The 20,948-nt window shown below is 39.5% G+C and overlaps 1 protein-coding gene across 1 annotated transcript in view; it reads left to right on the top strand.

Annotated features, from left to right (window-relative positions):
* TAF3 (TAF3 RNA polymerase II, TATA box binding protein (TBP)-associated factor, 140kDa) overlaps positions 1 to 20,948 on the top strand; it is a 199,579-nt gene that overhangs the window by 22,256 nt on the left and 156,375 nt on the right. The window lies entirely within an intron of this gene.

The following is a 20,948-nucleotide window of genomic DNA, read 5'->3' as shown; positions in this document are numbered from 1 at the left end:
CTCTTCTCCTGCCTCAGCCCCCCAAGTAGCTGGGATTGCAGGCACACGCTGCCTCGCCCGGCTAATTTTTGGTATTTTTGGTAGAAACGGGTTTTCGCCATGTTGGCCAGGCTGGTCTCGAACTCCTGACCTCAGGTGATCTGCCCACCTCAGCCTCCCAAAGTGCTGGGATTACAGGCGTGAGCCACTGCGCCTGGCCTAGAACTTTCCTATTTCAGATAAAATAATAGCAAGTTATTTGCTTCTTTTACAGTGGTTATATACTGATGGTGTGCCATTGGTGCCAAAAGGAAATTCAAAATAATTGTTTCCTTCATTCATTCATCAAGGAGCTGTGGAGAGCCTGCTGTCTGCAGGCTCACTGCTTATTTCTGAAGAGAGAGTAAAGAAATAGAGGTCCTTCCCTGCTTTCCTAGAGCTTACAGTCTACTTGGGAAAAGAAGGGCTGGACTCATGTTTATATACTATTTAAAATTATAATTTCGGATACTTAAAGGAAAACAGAGTGCTCCAGTACTATAAACATCAGAGGTCTCTAACCTAGTGTGCTTACAGGACTAAGGGAATCAATGAATATTTTTTAGGTAGGGGGTTAAGATGATTTCATTATAAATTCTGTTGGTATTGAGAAGGATGGATTAGAGAGGAGATGTCACTGGAAGAGTCCTGAGAGAGCTTGTGGTGGTCACCCAAGGGACAGATGATAGGAAGGACCAAATTTGGGAGCTATTGGATGGTCAGGATTTGGTGATAGATAAATTGTAGAGGATGTGCTACACAGAGGAGCCTAGGTTTCAAGCTTGGGAGATTGGCTGGGTAGTCAGATAGCTAAATATCCAGATCTTAAACAGACTGGCCAGATCTGGAGTGAGCATTTAGAATGGACCTTATAGTCTGCAGGCAATCCTCTAACAGAACTTTTTATTTTTTTAAAATAAGAATCAGGTAGAGCTTAGGATTGTAAAACATGACAGGAACCTGGTACCCAGGGCAGACTTGGTTGCTTATGTTAAGGACAGCGGGTATACTTGCTTTAAATCAGGTGGATGGTGGGCTTTTACCAAATGACTGCCTATGTTGGCCAGGCAGGACGCCCCATGTGGGAGGCAGAGGCCCTCCTATCATTCATTGAGTTGTGTGAGTACCCCGTTTAAAGATGGCCCTGTTTGTCATTGTAGGATATTGAATTAATATTCTCTTTTTTTTCTTTTTTTTTTTGGAGGCAGTCTTCCTCTGTCACCCAGGCTGAAGTGCAGTGGCACGATCATAGTTCACTGCAACATCTGCCTCCCAGGCTCAAGCAATCCTACCAACAGCTGGGATCACAGACATGCACCACCACAGTCAACTAATTTTTAAATTATTTGTAGAGATGAGGTTTCACTATGTTGCCCAGGCTGGTCTCAAACTGCAAGGCTCAACCAATCTTCCAGCCTTGACCTGCCAAAGTGCTGGGATTACAGATGTGTGCCACCACACCCAGGCTTGAATTAATATTCTTTGAGTTCCTAGAACAGAATTGCTGTAAAATAAGAACTAAAATCAGTTTTGTTCTAAAAGATTAAACACTAACCTTAAATTTTTTAGATGAGGGCTTAAAGCTATATATATATATGTGTGTGTGTGTGTGTGTGTGTGTGTGTGTATATATATAAATTTGTCCAGTGATATCTAATGGTCACTATTCTCATGTCATGTTTTTGACTACCAAAGATTTAATAGCTTAGTAGGTCATTTAAGCGTGACAATTCAAAGCCATTTTTTAACTTTCTCTCCAGTAAGGTGTATCTGTTATTTCCTCTTTCCAAGCCCTAATTCCATCATTTGTAAAATGGGAATAATAACCTCCATTGGATAATTATTATAATCAAATTAGATATAAATGTCATCTATTTTTACAGATCTTAGATATGATTTTCCGAGGGCAGGCCCACATTTACAGTCTGTTCCTGAAAAATCTCAGCACTGAGCATAATGGTTGTCATACTATGTTTTCTGAAGAAATGCTCACAGTACAGTAAATATATGCATTTGTAATAATATCCACTAGAAGTCTTTCTGATCTGGGAATTCTGACATGCTGCGCGCCTGCTAGGGCGTAGTCTGTGTCTGTCTGGGGCTTTTACCTCATTCTGGTTAAGTGACGCTCTGCTCTGCCTTACCCATGGAACTGCGCAGAAGCTGCACAGGCCAGACCTTGTGAATATGCTCTTAAGACAGGGTCTTGCCCTGTCACCCAGGCTGGAGTTCATGTAGCTCACTGCAGCCTCAAATTCTCAGGCTCAAGCAATCCTCCCACCTCAGTCTCCTTCGTAGCTGGGACTACAGACTTGCACCACCATGCCCAGCTAACTTTTATTTTTTTTTGTAGAGATAGGCTCTTGCTGTGTTGCCTAGACTAGTCTTGAATTCCTGGGCTCAAGTGATCCTCCCCGCTCAGCCTCCTAAAGTGGTGGGATAACAGGCATGAGCCACAGTTCCCGGCCTACAGTCATCTTTTAAATGTCTGTATTTGTCTTCCATCATTTTTTGATCTGCTTTTAGTTGTAGTCATCTGCTTTTAAGTAACTTTTAATCTTTTTTGAACCCTTAAACATATTTAAGATGTTTTTACAAATACTACTTAAATGTAGTTATTCATATCTAGTTTTACCACAGGAAAAAAGTATAATATTTCTCTCTCCCTGTTGTGTGTCTGCCCTATGTCTTTCCCTCTTTCTCTCTCTGTCTCTCTCTCTCTTTTGAGCACTGTGGTCAGTTCTTGGATAATTGTGTTGCTTAATTATTGATATTTTGTGCTTATGTCACATGTACAGTTAACATGCATTAATTGATCATTTCTCTCATGTAATCAGACTTGGTTTAAATTTATAATTCATTTTCACCATATATTATGTAGTGAAAATATAATGGTTAAATACACTCATCTGTTGTTAGTAATATTTTGTCATCCGTTTTACTCTTTGTGGACTTCAAATTTTGCAGTGTAAATAAGAAAACGGACTCTTTTATATGGAAGTGATTACAGTTCAGTAGGTGGCACTCTTTCCATTTCTGTTACTGTTAATGAATATCCAATGAAATGTCAAAGAATGTTCTAAAATCTTGAGAAAAAGCATACGACTTTAAGCCACTGATGGCTTGTTTTAGAAAGGATAGTAACAGTTTGTTCATAATTTAGCTTCTCTGGAACTTTGTGAGAACAGTTACACATGAGTATACTTAATATTTATTTGCCTTGAGGAAATTTATCTATCTAAAACAGAATTTCTGTTAATAAAGGCTTTATGATATCCTATCTGAAACTTTAGATTTTCTATTCAGAAATTTAAATTACTGTCCATTATTATCCATTTTCCTTCCATGTTTTGATTTTATTATTATTATTGCCAGAGTCCCAGTACAACATACTTTAAAAACGTTAACACATTTCTCTCATTCTGACACAGCAGATTTTCTTCTTCTTCTTCTTCTTCTCCTTCTCCTTCTCCTTCTCCTCCTCCTCCTCCTCCTCCTTCTTTTCTTCTTCTTCCTCCTCTTCCTCTTCCTCTTCCTCCTCTTCTTCTTCCTCTTCCTCTTCCTCCTCTGCTTCTTCTTCTTCTTCTTTTTTTTTTTTGAGATGGAGTCTTGCTCTGTCACCAGGCTGGAGTGCAATGGCGTGATCGTGGGTCACTGCAACCTCTGCCTCCTGGGTTCAAGCGATTCCTCTGCCTCAGCCTCCTGAGTACCTGGGATTACAGATGTGTGCCACCACGCCCAGCTAATTTTTTTGTATTTTAGTGGAGATGGGGTTTCACCATGTTGGCAGGATGGTCTCGCTCTCCTGACTTTGTGATCACGCCTGACCACGCCTCGGCCTCCCAAAGTGGTGGGATTACAGGTGTGAACCACCATACCCGGCCACCTTTTCTTCTTTTTAGTCTATGCCTCTCTTTTTCCATTATGAACATAACATTTACCTAGTTGGATCAGTTAACGCAACTTAGTTTTGCTCTTTTTATTCAGCATTATTTATGTTCTGCTTTTTTTTTTTTAATGTATTATTTGTTATGTTTTCCTTGTTTCTGTGTCTTTTTTGTATTTCCTATTTTTAAAAGAATATGCCATTAGCTCCTTAGCCAGTCTCTTCTATTGTTGGGCGTTTTTAATATTTTAAAATATTGCAGTGTTGCATCAAATATCTTTGCACATGTTTTTCTTTTACATTATTTCTTTATGATAAATTCCCAGGGTAGAAGTTTTTAGGTCAAAGTATAAACACGTTTATGGCTTTTGACAGATATTACACATTGCTTTCCAGAAGAGCTGTATCAGTTTACAGTGCCGTAATGAATGTATGATTACTCCGGTGTCCCAGCAGTCTCCCTGGAATAGCGTTTCAAAATGTAGTGTTTTTTGACTAGCTTACATTCCACAATCTGGAAGGTGTGTCATTTTGTTTTAAAATTTTTAGTTGAAATGTGGGAACTACCAAAAAATAATCCCTCTGGAATATAACTGCTGTTATTTTTTGATGCTGCCCTCCAAGTCTTCGTTTGTGTGTGCGCGTGTGTGTGTGTGCACACAGTTCCTGCTTTAGCATAACTTCAGTGTAGTGTTGAATTTTATGTCCTACATTTTTCATTTAATTAAGTCACTTGCTACATACTAGTCATTAACTAATTTCTATTTTTTGGGCAGTGCTAGGGGTGGGGTGAACCCAAACTGCATAAAATGCGCTGCAATGATTTGGTTTGGGTGGTTCTGCTAGTCACCAAAGGGTATGTGGAAGCGAGAATGTGTTTGAGATAGGTGGTCATGTGGAAATATTTAAGTTTGTGGAATATTTTTATCTTAAATGCTTGCTGGGTGAATATCTGTGAGGATTATAGCAGTATCTGATCAGATTTAGAGTGAAGGTGAGAGGTCTCATCTGAAATGAAGGTGTAGAGCCTTACTTCGTGTGGCTGTATAATCTCAGCATCATTTTCAGTTGGCTGTGTGAGAGGCCATTCCTTAGTATTGAGCATCTTAGTCTTTTCTGATTTTTAATTTATATGAATACCATTGTTTTCTTGACATTCAGATTTTTTGTTCTAATTTTTATTTCTATTTGTTTATTTTCAAATGCATTGAAGGCAGCAGATTACTTCTTATGGTTGAAAAAGTTTGACTTCTGTGTTTAAAAGGATGAAACTTTTGTTGTTGTTGTTGTTGTTGTTGATGATGTTTTGAGACGATTATCTTGTTCTGTTGCCCAGGCTGGAATGCAGTGGTGTGATCTCCTCACTGCAAGCTCCACCTCCCAGGTTCACGCCATTCTCCTGCCTCAACCTGGCAAGTAGCTGGGACTACAGGCGCCTGCCACCATGCCCGGCTAATTTTTTGTGTTTTTGGTAGAGACAGAGTTTCACGATGTTAGCCAGGATGGTTTCGATCTCCTGACCTCGTGATCCACCTGCCTTGGCTTCCCAAAGTGCTGGGATTACTGGCGTGAGCCACCACGCCTGGCCAAAAGGATAAAGTTTTTAAAAATAGTTTTTGATAAAATTTCTTCAAAAAGTATTGTATTAATTTACAGTAGTACTGATAATATAGAATACTCATTATATTCTGTTCTTTCATTTAAAATCATGTTTCTAATTTGATAGTTGCTTTATTTGCATTTGTGATTTTTAGTTCTTCTGGTATCAACATTTAACGTAATTTGAGGAAACGTCTTCTTAACCCTTGGGGTACTGTTTGGGTCAGTTGGCTCCAGTTTAGTTTTCAAGTTTTGTTTTTGAACAATTTTAACTATTACAGTTTTGAGTGGTTTTGACTAGTTGAAAAGATTGGCATTTCATGATTTTTATTCTTTCCTAGAGGCTAACAAAAGAACAAGGAGAAAACTGATCATTTAAAAAAACTGAAAGAAACTCATTCTCTCTTGCTATCACCAAATGTCCACTGGACCTCCTATAAATTTAAGACATAATGGGACTTCAGGGATCGTATTTCCTGCATCTTGAAACATTGTACTATTTTATAACTGTAGGAATTATTATTCATCATTATCATCAGTTATTTCCAAATATGCTTAAAAAGGCTAAAATAATAAGTGGAAGAATGATGAAATCACCTAAATAATAATGATACAATAGTGAAATAGATTATCATCCTTCATTTTCTTATTGTGTGAGACCCAGAACATTATATTTCAAGAATGTATTAAAAAGGACTAGAAACATCTTCTTTTTAGTCTGCTTTTAGCTTTCATTTGAATACAGTTGAAATTTAGAGTTTTTCATTTCCCCCTTAAAATGGACAAGAAAAAAATTGACATGTTTCACAGTTATTAAACAAATCAAAATAAATGCAAAGAGATCGCATTTCTGGCTGATGAGGATTATGATGGAATTGGCCATATAAGTGAAATTTCAGACTCTGAGTCTTCAGATTACAACATCCTAGAGGAATTATAAGAAAATTCCTCTAGGATGACATCTGATATATTTCATATTTGTCAATATGAATTGACATATTTCTAAGAACAAACAAGAAATATGGTCTGTCATCTAGTCATTCGACAGAAAGGGCTTTATCATGCAATAATATTTTTGTGACAAGAACCTAGACAATCCTGTTCTGAAAGAACATATGATAGTTCAAAAATATTTTATGCTGTTAAGCACCAAAATTTACCAGATACAAAAGGTTACATGTGTTTAAATTATTGTTTTTGAGACAGTCTTGCTCTGTCGTACAGGCTGGAGTGCAGTGGTGCAGTCATAGCTCACTGAAGCCCTGACTTCCTGGCCTCAAGTGGTCCTCTGCCTCAGCCTTCTGGGTAGCTGGAATTACAGGCATGTGTTACCATATCCAGCTAATTTTTTTTTATTTTTGTAGAGACAGAGTCTTGCTGTGTTGCCCTGGTTGGTCTCAAACTCCTGGGCTCAAGTGATCCTCCCGCCTTGGCCTCCCAAAGTGCTGGGATTACAGGTGTGAGCTACCATGCCTGGCATGTTTAGATTCTTGTTAAAACTTTTTTTTTCTTAATTTTGAGACAGAGTCTTGCTCTGTCTCCCAGACTGGAGTGCACTGGCACAATCTGGGCCCACAGCAACCTCCACCTACTGGGTTCAAGTGATTCTCCTCAGCCTCCCAAGTAGCTGGGACTCCAGGCACCCATCACCACACCTGGCTAATTTTTGTATTTTTAGTAGACAGGGGGTTTCACCATGGTGTCCAGGCTGGTCTCAAACTCCTGACCTCAGGTGATCCACCCGTTTCGGCCTCCCAAAGTGCTGGGATTACAGGCGTGAGCACCGTGCCCAGCCTGTATTTCTAATCAAATTGTTTTCACTATCTTTTTATTCATACTTCTATACATTCTTCATTAAATGGCTTAACAATATAAAGGCTCCATTGGAGCCAGATGTTAACTGGTACTGGCTGTTCTTCCTGATATACTGAGGGTTAAAGTAAAAAATATTTCTCAGATTTAATGACATAATTACATTTTAACACTTCTCTTTGGTGTACAGTCCTAATTATGTCTGACATACACAATTGGGAATAGTTAGAAGGAAATCGTTCTGGACCAATCAGTAATGGAATGAAAACCTCAGGAAGTCCCAACGCCACGGTAAAGGAGAACTCCTTTTTCATTTCCTTTCATGTACAGTGTGTTCAGATTAACTTTAAAGGAGAATGACATGTAGGTCTTAAGATTTTGTTGCAATTGAGTGTTACCTGTGTGTGGAGCCCATCTCAGCAGGCACCCAGTCATCAGCCAACAAACCCTTCCAGGTCCCTCGATATCTGCTAGATATCCTGTTGCAAATTAAATATGAAGCAGGGACGGACTGAGTTTTACATGTAAAGGTTTTCTTAAAGTTCAGCCTCAAATGAAGTTGTTAGTGTGTTCGTTTTTATTGAAGCTGGCTTTGTTGGAAAGGAGGGGGCAGTTATAATTGTCCTCAGTGGTATTAAAGAAAAATGCTCTGAAAAAAATAAAGTTTATGCCTAAAATTTGGCATAAACTTTATGCTGATATGCCTTTACATATCTATATGCCACATTTCATCACTCTTCTTACAAATACTTCTCAGTTGTCAGGCCTGCCGAAGTGGTGTGTAGCCTACTGTGCCAGTGCAGCCTGTTAGTAAACATGTGTTTATAGTTTAATGTTTCCCAGTAGGGTGTTTTTGAGACTTTCTTTTTTCAGCTTTGTCTTTCTGAATTGTAGTAACAAAAGGAAATAAACCATGGTGAGTTTATATCACACTTTGAGGGACAGGAGGCTAAATTCTAGAATTAATGAAACTTATGAACTGCAACAACACTTACACAACATTTCCTTAGGTACCAAGTGCTTTACACGTATTAACTCATTGAATCCTCATAATAATCCTGTGAAGGAAGTACTCTTGTTATCTTTTTTTTTCTTATAGATGAGCAAAATAAGGTGTAGGGATAACTTTTAAGGTATGTTAGAAAGTGGTAGATCTAGGATTTGAATTCAGGCAGTCAGACTCTAAAGAGCTTTTTTAAAAAAATTACTGAGCTATTTTTGTCTTTAGATTCTATTACTATAAGTGATATTCCCATTTGTAAGGCGTCATCCTAAAGGTTCAGTGATCCATAGGGAAGATTTGGGGTACATTATGCCATTGGTGTCATCTTGTAGATCTTGCACTTATGGGATGACTTTGGGTTATTGCATGGGATGTGTGAATTTATGTTGCATAAGCATTGTATGTAGGCTGAATTTTAAAAAATTATATAATTGTGTTTTAAATGTTCATAATAGTTGTGACTTGGAAAATTAAACTTCATTTAGTATTGCTTAGTTCATAGCTTTCTGTTATTATATATTGCCCCAAATAACATGTATTACAATTGTAACAACTACTGGGGGGGTTCATGAGAACTTCTATTTATTTTTTATTTTTTTGAGATAGTGTCTCTCACTCTGTCTTCCAGGCTGGAGTGCAGTGGCATGATCTCGGCTCACTGCAATCCCCGCCTCCCAGGCTCAAGCGATCCTCCCACCTCAGCATCCCAAGTAGCTGAGACCACAGGCCTGCACCACCATATCTGCCTAATTTTTGCATTTTTTGTAGATACCAGGTTTTCACCATGTTGCCTAGGCTGGTCTTGAAATCCTGAGCTCAGGCAATCTACTCACCTTGGCCTCCCAAGGTACTGGGATTCCAGGTGTGAGCCACCATGCCGGGCCTCATGAAAACTTTTGATGTTAAAAAATAGGGAATATTATTTGTTTAAAATTGTTGGGATTCATTGAGTGACAAGTTACAGGCTTTGCTTAAAATATAGATCCCCCCATTTCCTGATAAATCCTCTCTGTGTGGGCCAGGGTAAATTGCGTAGCCAATAGCAACAAAACTCAGCATTATTTTCTATTCTTAGTGATGTACCTGTGGATTAAATCTTTACTATGTTTTAATAAAGAAGCAAACTGGACAGTTACTACTCTTTTCGTTGATTTGCTTTCATGAATGAGAAAATGCTGCATTCATTTTATTCTGTGATGGATAGGACAATTCATGATGTCCATTTGGGGAAGCCATATGTTGGAGGCAAAAGCTATATCATGTGTAAATTTAAAATTAAAAACTAATACCATTTAAGGCTGGGAGCAGTGGCTCATGCCTGTAATCCCAGCACTTTGGGAGGCCGAGGCGGACAGACCACTTGAGGTCAGGAGTTTGAGACCAACCTGGACAACATGGTGAAACCCTGTATTTACTAAAAATACAAAAATTAGCCGGGCATAGTGCACATGCATGTAATCCTAGCTACTTGGAAGGCTGAGGCATAAGAATTGCTTGAAACCAGGAGGCAGAGGTTGCAGTGAGCTGTGATTGCGCCACTGCACTCCAGCCTGGCAACAGAGCAAGACTCCATCTCAAAAAAGAAAAAAAAAAAAAAAAAAAAACACACACACACACACACACACACGCACTAATACTCATATTCTAATATTTAAGAGAGAAAAGTTTAGCTTTAAGATTTCAGGTTTATTTTCTAGTTGGCCTAAGCATCTAAGTTAGCTGTACTGTCATCTCTGTCTTTACAGTGCTTTGTACACGTTTGTGTTATGGTGCTTATTATAATTTTATTCAGTTCATTCAGCACATCGTTGTTGTTCTCTGATTGTGTGTCCCAGTCACTATTATGAACACAGAAAATACGTAAGTGAGCAAAGCAGATAAAAAGTCCCTGCTGTTGTGGAGTTTACGCTTCCGTGGGTGGAACAGAAAGGAAATAATAAACATAATAAATACGTAAATTCTATAGTATGTTTGGAAGAGGATGAGTACTATGAGAAAAAAACAGAGCATTTTAAGGAGAAATAAAAATGTTGGAGTGTGGGAAAGGAAGTTGCAATTAAAAATGTGGTAGTCAGGGAAACTAGTGAGAAAGCAACATCCTAGCAAAGACTTCAAAGAGGGGAGAGGGATAGCCGGGCAGGCCCTCTGGGAAATGAGCACTTCAAGCAGAGAGGATCTAGTGCAAGACCCACAAAGGGCACATGGCTGCAGTGTTTGGGCACAGTGTGGAGGTCAGCATGACTGGAGCAGGGGTAGTTGGGGCAGAGTGTTAGGAGAGGAGGGATCAAGAGGTAGCACCAGAGATCATCACGGCAGGCCTTGTGGCAGGAGTTTGACTTTTTACTCTCAGTGAGAGGAATTGAAGCATTTTAATGTTAAAACAACACTTTTTATCATAGGAAAATTTCAAGCCTGTAGAAGTAAATGGACTACAACAGTTAACTTCCATTATCACCCAGCTTCACCTGTATCTACTCACGGCCAGTCTTACTCATCTATGCCCCTTTCCCTTCTCCCCTTTCATGTTAGCTTGACGAAAAGCCCTGATGACCTTATTTTATTTTACCCACAAATGTTTTAAGCATATAATTCTAAAAGATAACTATTTTTGGTATATCTACGATAGTATTATCACACCCTTAAAATTAATAATTATTTTTTCTTCCTTTTGTTTTCAAGACAGGGTCTCACTCTGGCACTCAGGCTGGACTGCAGTGGTGCAGTCCTGGCTTGCTGCAGCCTCAAACTCGCAGGCTTTAAGCAATCCTCCCACCTTCTGAGTAGCTGGGACTACAGGCGTGAGCCACTATGCCTGGCTTTTTTTTTTTTTTTTTAAATTTTAGTAGAGATGAGGTCCACCATGTTGCCCAGGTTGGTCTTGAACTCTCGGGCTCAAACGATCCTCCCACCTTGGCATCTCAAAGCACTGGGATTATAAGTCTGAGTCACCATGTCTGGCCTTTCCCCCACCGTCCCCCAGAGACGGGGTCTCACTTTGTTGCCCAGGCTGGAGTGCAGTGGTGTGATCATAGCTTACTGCAGCCTCGAATTCCTGGGCTCAAAAGATCCTCTTGCCTCAGCATTCCAAAGTGCTGGGATTACAGATGCCTGGCACCTCGCCAGCCACTAATTCTTGAATGTCATCAAATAACCAGTCTTTTCACATTTTAAATTTTCTCTCAAATGTTATGAACATTTGTTGGTTTATGATTTACTGTTTTTTGAATTAGGATCCAAATAACATCCAAACATTGTGATTGGTTGGTCTCTCTCCCTCTCTCATTCTTTCTCATTCTCTCTTTCCCTTTTACATTTTCATATTTGTTGCAGAAACTGCATTGTTTGTCCTGTAGAGTTTTTTATAGTCTGAATTTTGCTTATGGCATCCTAATGGTTTTGTTTCACGTGGTCCTGTTTATCCCATAAATTGGTATAGTCAGTTCTAAGAGCTTGATGAAATGTCATGTTCAATTGTTTTGGCAAGTCTCCTTCATGGTTGGGGGTGTGTAACTCCGTCAGAGTACATATAATATCATTTGTGAATGTGTGGCTGTGATTTTAGCAAACATTGAACCATTAAGTCAGTAGAAGTTGCAAATTCATAACAGTCTAATTCTATCCTTTTTCTTCACAAGCTGGAGTACTTCCATAAAGAGAAACTTCCCATCATCTTCTATTTGGTGTCCTGGTCGTAGAGTTTGTATATGAAAAGCTGGATAAATGCTTGATCCCTTTCCTTCATTCATCAGTTTCCAGTGAATTTGTGTCCTGCCTTCTTCCAATAGTCACTAACTAGTTGTACATATGCTTTTTTAAAGTATCATTATGATCTCATGGATTTAGACAGATTTGATAGATATTAGTTCATTTATTATCCATTGATGTTCAAATTGTCCCATCTTTGGCATATGGGACCAGTGGTGTGTTGGAGCTGGTTCCTACCCATTTTTGAGAGTCAGTTGGCAAATATTATTCAGTATCCAGGAAGTTTATGGGCTGATTGTTAAACACAGCCTTTATTAAAAACAAAATCATATAAACTTATAACTAAATAAATTTTATTGAAAGCAAAGGTGCTCAAACTCCATCACTTTCTAGTTTTTTTACTTTTGAGGTTAAGTTTATTGTATAGTTGGGTGAAAATACTACATGACTGTGCCACTGAACACCTCCCAACTCCACATGCGGGACATTACATTGGCGGCTTGAAATTGGCCATTGTAGGAGTGTTTACATCACAGCAGTCAGCAAATGCTACAGATCTTGGCATGATTTATTGTCTTTTTTATTGTCTAGACATCAGGAGGTGGTGGTGAAAAATGTTGAAAATGTAGCTTAAACTTCAAAATGTATAGTATCTGTAGCTGTTCCATTGTAAGTAGTACCAAAAATGGTATAAAAATGAGGAAATATTCTTCAACTGTTACATGATTCAGCAAAGAAGTTGCTCACATCATCGACAAGTGAAATTCTGACATACCCCTTCCTTGTTTTGCTTTACATTAAACTAGAGGTCTTCAAACTCCTGGCCTGCAGCCTGATTCTGTAAATAAAGTTTTTTTGGAACACATATCTTTACATATTATTGGTGGCTGCTTTGGCACTACAATGGCGGAGATGAGATGCGACAGAGACTGTATATCCCAAAAGCCTAAAATAGTTACCATCTGGCCCTTTAAGTGTAAGTGTGCTCTTCTCTAGTCTAAACCATCATGCCAAACTGCATTCATTCATCACTTGCAACCACAGGTTGGCCACTGATAGATAAGTTTTGGAAATATCAATAAAAACATCTGTGAGAATCAATTGGCTGCATGGAATTTATAATAGTGTTCTTTTTATTTGTAAATTATGTGCTGTGCATGCTTTATATCAATAAAACTTACAAGAAACACACACGCACAGTCATTCGCCCCACTCAGCCAGTTGTTAAACATTTACCAGCATCTCTCTCAATACACTTGCAGTCGGATCCAGTGACCAATTTCATTACTGAAATGATCCAACCCTTTGAATGAGGGATTTGGAAATTGCATAAGAAGTAAGAACCATCAGGTTTACAGGGATAATATATTCAAGGTTCATGAGAATTTAGTACTCCACAGGAATTCTGGTCAGCCAACACATATTCGCAAACATGCATAGAGTTTGTATTTTAAGTTAGCTGTTGACTTCTAACAATAGCAGCCCCCAAACTGCCTACATAAGATAACTGGAAGGAAATATTTACCCCAGACAATTTCTAGGTCCACACTGTTATGTGAGGCACAGTAAGATACACACATTGAAGCTCTATGTGATTTTTGGCTCTTAAGAAGTTAACATACTAAAGAGACAAAACTAACATATACAAAACACTTTCATTACTGCAGTGAGTATAGTATGGATTCAGAATGGGGAAAGACTTCTGTGAGGTAACACAACTGCAGGAAGCCTGTGGAGGAGGTAGGTCTTGACCTGAACCTAGACCTTGAAGGGTAAGATTTAAATTTCAGTGAAGAGAACTGAAAAGAGCCCTCTAATGGGGAGAGGAGCTTCACTAGGAAATCAGGAAGCCAGGGAAGAAAATGTGTGCATATGTCTGTGTGTATTCGAAAGGGGCTTCCTGGTTTGTGAAGGACAGTAAGTATTCAGATCCATACATAGATCATTGGTATATTACAGTAGCATGGAAGCCATTTGGAAAATTTAGATTGTCATGTGAACTTTCGAACCACTGAGTGTTGTTGATGAACAGAATGAGACAGCAAAAGTTGTATTTGTAAAACACTTTTGACTGCTGGTTAAAGATGGAGAATTAAATCTGTGTATTCACCTAAGCTTCCTTACATCACCATGGTAAAATTACAGTGAAGGGGTTTTAAGTTGTTGTAGTTGTTACATTTGTAGGTCTAAAAGAATGAATAGAATGGGATAAAGGGCAAGAGTAACACATTTTTTGAAACTGGGAAGTCAAGGGTCAAATGGTAAAGAACTCAGCAGACCCAATACAACTGAATCCGAAGTCAGCAATGAAGAAACCCAAGACCCATCCAGAGCCCCAGGCTTTGTGGCTCCATGTACTTCTGGACGTGAGGGGGAGAAATGGTTGAAAATCTGTTTAAGAATCAAATGGATACATGGATTTCCTCCCTGGTATGGTGCAGCTGAGCAACTGCCTCTACAAAAGACTGACTTCAAAGGGCCAAACAAAGGGACTGTGGGTTGAGGCCTGTGACGACACACCAGACCAGAAGGCAGGATGGCATCCTGAAAACAAGGGGGAATTCATGGAATGTGAATACGCCGGATGCCGAGATGTCCAGCCTTCTTCCATTTGAGATGCTGGTAGCCATTTCTTCATCCTTTGGGGAGGAGATTCGAGATTTCTCTAGACGTTCTGACCACACCAAGATAGAATACCTAAAGATATTGATGGTAGCATTTCCCAAATAAATAGCTCAATCTGATTTCTCTACAGTGGAATCCCCACTTCCCAAGCCCTAAGTCCCACTGACATACTCAGAGCTCTCAGCCAGCTTTTTTAGTTCTCTTCTAAAGGATTACCAGACAGAGGAAGAAAACCTCTAATGTGAAAGAGAACAAAACCAACTAAAAAGCAACCTGGAAGAAACAGTCATGCAAGAGGAATTAACTTGAAATAGTTCTTTACTAGTGTTCTAAGAGAGGGCAAGAAAAGATAACCAGGGAACAAGAGCAGGGTGCTATTTTAAAGGAGGAAATGGGGCAAAAGAAGAAGGGGAAGCCACCGAAGAAGCGTTCCCGGCCAAAAGAGCTCTTGGAAATGGGAAATCATGGCAGCAGAAATTTTTTTTTAAATGCAGTAGAGAACTAGAAGATAAAGGTAAGGAAATCCTAGAAAGAGCAGAATCAGAAAAGATTTTGGCTGCACGCAGTGGCTCACGCCAGCACTTTGGGAGGCGAAGGTGGGTGGATCACTTGAGGTCTGGAGTTCGAGACCAGCCTGGCCAACGTGGTGAAACCTCGTCTCTACTAAAAATATAGAAATTAGCCAGGAGTGGTAGTGCGTGCATACCTGTAATCCCAGCTACTCGGGAAGCTGAGGCAGGAGAATCACTTGAACCCAGTAGGTGGAAGTTGCAGTGAGCCAAGATCACGCCATTGCACTCCAGCCTGGGCAGACAACACAGGAGTTCATCTCAAAATAAATAAATAAATAGATTTTAAAAGAGAAAAGATTTTTTTTTTTAAATTATAGAACCAGTCCAGGAAGTCTAATATCTGAATAACAAAAGTTCAGAGCAGAAGCCTCGGAACGGTGACCAGCCGTGTAACACCGAGGACCAATAAAGCCAGATTGTTGCCTTAAATTTATTTCCCTCTAAAAGGAACACGGGCTCCTTAGAAAAATGGCTGTTTCCAAATCTGGGGCAGAAAATCTGCAAAGTGAATTGGAACATTTTCTTATACCGAGTAGCAAGGAAGCTACCGAAGATTAGGGTTTTATCTGAAGGACTCCGAAGCCAACTTAAAGAGCATCCCGCTCACTGGTGTTCTGGTCAATGTTTAACAACTGGTCCTAAGGAAAACAAACAACAACAACAACAAAAAACCGAAAGAATGCTTCACAAGTTTATTTTACTACCATAAAAATGTGTAGTAAACCATTTACAAATACTCATGAGATAAACAATATCCTTTGTAGTAAATTCCATGTAGCCAACTGATACTCAGAGAATGCTTTTGTTAATTTTCCCAGCTCTCATGTCCATAAGCAAACCACTGTTACAACTGACAGACGAATATAGGTCCAACTTGAACACTGGTTGATATTTTCCTTTATGCTGATGAGGAAGACAAAAGTGAAACAACACGTATGAATGTCACAACTTCCCTCCTTGCTTAACAATATGAGTGACTTTTCTGCTGAATTGGATGCTAGTTTCTGAATCCTGGAAGAATATTTCCTCAGCTGTTTGTGTTCTTCACCATACAGCCACAGCTCACTTATAAATATAATCATTTTCAACATTTCTGAAACTTTGCCTTCCCTACCACAGGTACATAGTTTTATCCCATTAGCAAGTTAGAGCACTTTCTTGCCACTGCCCCCTTAGACAGTCTGTCCAGGGGAAAATTCTCTGGAACTGGAGGAGAAGTTGGCAAGACGCCTGCAGGGTAGCCATGAGTACCCCCAGAGAGGAAGGGGGTTGGTGCCGTACAGTCTTCGGAGCGTGGAGGTGGACATTGGATAGCGTATCATTTGTGGATGTCACGGGACTGTACTCAGACTTGTTCTCATGTTTTAAAGGGCATTTTGATTTTATGTTTCTTGAATTCTTCATCCTATTTGTGAGTTATTTCATGAAAGGATAATTGTATTTTGATTTGAGGGAAATAATGACTTTTTTCTTTCACACGGGTATAAATATCTAAGAAAAGCTCTTAGCTTTCTCTCAGCTTTTTTTTATGTGATTATTTACCTCAGTATCTTAAGTGATGTTTTTGTTAAGGTTAAGAAAGAAAAAGGTAGGGGAAATTAGAGAAGTTATGAAAGTACTGTTAGGTTTCTAAATTCATTGGGAAGGAACTCTCTTGATTTTCAGGTATGTCACACTCCAGGGTTCTTTTCAACATTTCTGGTTTTTATTTTTGTTGTTGTTGTTTTTTCCTGCTAACCTTAGAGATTTCTCAGAAACTTTGCCAGTTGAATTATTTGGGGGAGGTAGGAGTAGGGAAGAGTGGAAATTGAGGATTTATGGAGTTGACAGCTTACAAAGAGGTTTGAATGGCCTCAGGAGCATATTAACATTTGGGCTCTGTTATATTACATTTGGGCTCTGTTTTATTACAAATAGGAACATGCAATCATATTGCTTTCTCTTATATCCCATAGTAAAAGAACTCTAGGATATAGTTCAAAATATATAATCAAAATAACAACTGGCCTGGCTGTTAAGAGTCACTCTGTTTTCCCAAAGAATTTTTGTAATAGAATAGTAAGATCCTCCTCTTTATTCTAAAACCACTGGTCTGCAGGTCATCAAAGGAGTGAGTGATGTTACAAGCAATTGCCAGTAATACTGTATCATTTGGACTTGGATGCTGGTTCTGTTCCTGAATTGTATGTTTAGTTTTTCTTCCTGGTGTTTGATCCTTTAGAACCTCCTAAACAGCTAGGCTACAATTACGATCATTAGCAGGGGTTGTTCTTGCATGTATACTTACCTAGTTTTCCACTAGTTCTGGTCCTTACTGATTAGGTACTTTCTGAACTGGGAGGCAGAAAAATCTCATTGATTGGCAAGTTCGTATCTGTGTCGTGTTGAACATTATCTTAGATTATTAACTAAGTTCAGTCTTTTTGTTTGTTCTGCCTCTCAATACATCTACTGTTAATGAGAACTTACTGTAGGATTGCAGTGAGTTTAATGTGCGTAACATGCTTAGAATCGTGGCCAGGACATATTCACGTGCTCAGCACATGTTAGCAGATATGAATTATTTTAATGTCAACATTATCATCAGATTTCACTGGTACATTATAGGGTGTGTGTGTGTATGTGCGTGTGTGTTGTTTTTGCTTTTAAGTCATCCAGGATACTACTTTGCTTGTGGAAGAGTGAAATGAGAATGATGGTGGAGCTGTGCTTTTGGCTTTACTTATCTGAAACCAGTTCTCTTCAAAGTGGAGTGAAGTAGAAAACTGGGTATCCTCAGACAGGAAAGGAACGGAAAATAAAGAGTCTCTTCCTCTACCTTGAAACATAATTAAAACAATTTGTGTTGCTACTCATATTATAAAGAAACAATTCTACCTTTCCCCTTTCTCTCTCTCTCTCTCCTCCTTCTCCTTTTTTCTCTCTTCCCTCTTCTCTTCTCCTCTCCCTCTCCCTCTCTTATGTCTTTCATTGACAATACTGTCGGACCCAAAATAACCAAGCCCTTATAGCTCGCTTATTTCCAGAAATATGACCTGGCAAAATAACAGTATAAGCAAAAAAATTAGTCTCTTGTAGTTGTAATGAAACTGACCCACAGTTCCTTCAGACAGCATTTGATTTCAAAAACCTGTTATCATCAGATTTCAAACAGATACAGCCGTTGACATTATTGCTATGGCCCTTGATACCAACTCTGCGAGTGGGGCTTTGCGGGAGATGTCTTAGTATTGAAGTTTAGGAATGTACCAATTTTTTTTGAGCATCTACAGGGTATCATATTCTGTGTTTATCGCTTCATGTACATCAGTTACTTAATTTTCACAGCCACTCTGAGGCAGATACCGGTATCCTCACTTTAGGTGAAAACACTGAGGCACAGAGAAGTTCTGCAAGTGTCTAAGGTCATACGTTTCCTACACGGGAGATCCGAGTTATAAAGCCAGGCTTGTGTGATGGCCCAGGTCCCTGATTTTACTGTTTCTTAATTAACCTGACAGCAAAAGAGTATGAATGACAATTGAGGGTGCGTAGAGGTTCTAAAAATTATCCTTTCTCTCCTGTTTAAGTTAGATGGCCGGAGACTTGGTGATGACACCAGAACCTTTTGCTGCAAGTGTGTGTGTGTGTGTGTGTGTGTATGCGTGTCTGTGTGTGAGTGTGCGTGCATGTCACTGAGTGTATGTGTGAGTGTGCGTGTGTGCATATGTACATGTGCATGCATCCTACATTACTGCTGGCTTCTTCAGTGTCTTCTGGGCTCTATTCATATGTCATCTCATCAAGGCTTTTCTAGAATACCTTATTGAAAAGTGTGATGGCCGGGCACGGTGGCTCACTCCTATAATCCCAGCACTTTGGGAGACTGAGGTGGGTGGATCACGAGGTCAGGAGATCGAGACTATCCTGGCTAACACGGTGAAACCCCATTTCTGCTGAAAATACAAAAAATTAGCCGGGTGTGGTGGCGGGTGCCTGTAGTCACAACTACTAGGGAGGCTGACCAGGCGAATGGCATGAACCCAGGAGGCAGAGCTTGCTGTGAGCCGAGATCATGCCACTGCACTCCAGCCTGGGTGACAGAGCGAGACTCCGTCTCAATCAATCAATCATTCAATCAATCAATAAATAAAATGCAAATGAAAAATAAAGTGTGATGCCTCTTCTACATATACACATCCTGCCTTCAGATCCTGCCATGTGGATTCTGAGTTCCAGGAGGGCAGCAGGGATTTCTGCAATCATCTGACATGGGCCTTTTCTTCAGCCCATTCCAGATTGGGGGAGAATAATAGGGACCCATATTCCAACATCCCTAGTTCCTGAAGTCAAGTCTGAGATAGGGTCGTCCACTGGGCACTGGCCTGGTTTCACCTCCTCCATTCCTACCCCCACGTCTTTGCTGTTGATAAAGAACCTTAGACACCCTCCATTTGCCCTTCATTTGAGAATGAAGCGCGGGAACAGGATACAGTTCATCTGCCCATTGTGTTGTATTCTACTTTTCCGCCAGGGCATTATGACTGCACTTTATTTTACTCATTTAGTTTGTTTTCTTCCTCTACTAGAATGCAATCCACAAGAAGATGTATTTTTGTCAATTTTATTCACTGTTTCATTCCTAGCACTTATAATGGTGTACAGTGCCTAGTAGGCACTTAGTAAATGTTGGACAAATGGCCATTTCCCAGATAACTTATTATTTATTTCATAATGATTATTACGCATCCTTGGTTTGCGCCTCCCAATCCATCTCATCCTAAATACGGCTACTAATGGCAGCTACATACGTTGAAATTCACCTTTTGAAATTCTGGTTTGACCAGGAGTGGTGGCTCATGCCTGTAATCCCAGCAGTTTGGGAGGCCAAGGTGGGCAGATTGCTTGAGCTCAGGAGTTCAAGACCAGCCTGAGCAACATGGCCAAACCCTGTCTCTACAAAAAAGTACAAAAATTAGCTGGGTGTGATGGTGCATGCCTATAGTCCCAGCTGCTTGGGAGGCTGAAGTGGGAGGATCGCTGAAGCCTGGGAGGCAGAGGTTGCAGTGAGCCAAGATCGTGCCACTGCACTTCAGCCTGGGAGATGAAAGAGCCAGACCCTTTCTGAAAAAAAAAAAAAAAAAAGAAAATTTCAAGAAATGAATTATTAAGTATTAAGCATTTGAAAATTAATTTTTATAAATGGTATGATAGGAGCATATGACCTATGATAGAATAAAGTTGTACCTTTGCCCCATCTCAATCACAGCCTCTTCTTTCCTCCAAAAGTAACCCCTACACTTTTGATGCACACATTATGTGTATTATGAGTGTATTTGTACATTTTATGGAATTATTTCAAAATACTTCCCCTCATATACTACTTGGTTGCCCAGAGGTATAGTTCATATAGAAAAAACCAAAAAGGATAAATGCTTGATTTCTTTTATCCATTGTTTTCAACTTAACAGAATGACTCATTGTCACCTACAAAAGGCACCAATTAAATTTTTATATCATTATGAACTTATTGATTTAAACATATTTAGTGGGTTTTAATCCATCTCAATTTTTGTCCCTGTTGGAGTCCAGTTGCCCAGTCTTTAGCTAGTAGGAGCCTTTTCTTTCTTTCTTTCTTTCTTTCTTTCTTTTTTTTTTTTTTTTTTGAGACAGGGTCTCGCTCTGTCACCCAGGCTAGAAGGCAGTGGTGCGATCTTGGCTCACTGCAACCTCTGCCTCCTGGGTTCAA

Source organism: Mandrillus leucophaeus, unplaced genomic scaffold (assembly GCF_000951045.1).
Source record: "Mandrillus leucophaeus isolate KB7577 unplaced genomic scaffold, Mleu.le_1.0 Scaffold15, whole genome shotgun sequence".
Lineage (NCBI taxonomy): Eukaryota > Metazoa > Chordata > Mammalia > Primates > Cercopithecidae > Mandrillus > Mandrillus leucophaeus.
The sequence above is the reverse complement of the archived record's forward strand: the minus strand, read 5'-3'. Positions and strand labels throughout refer to the sequence as shown.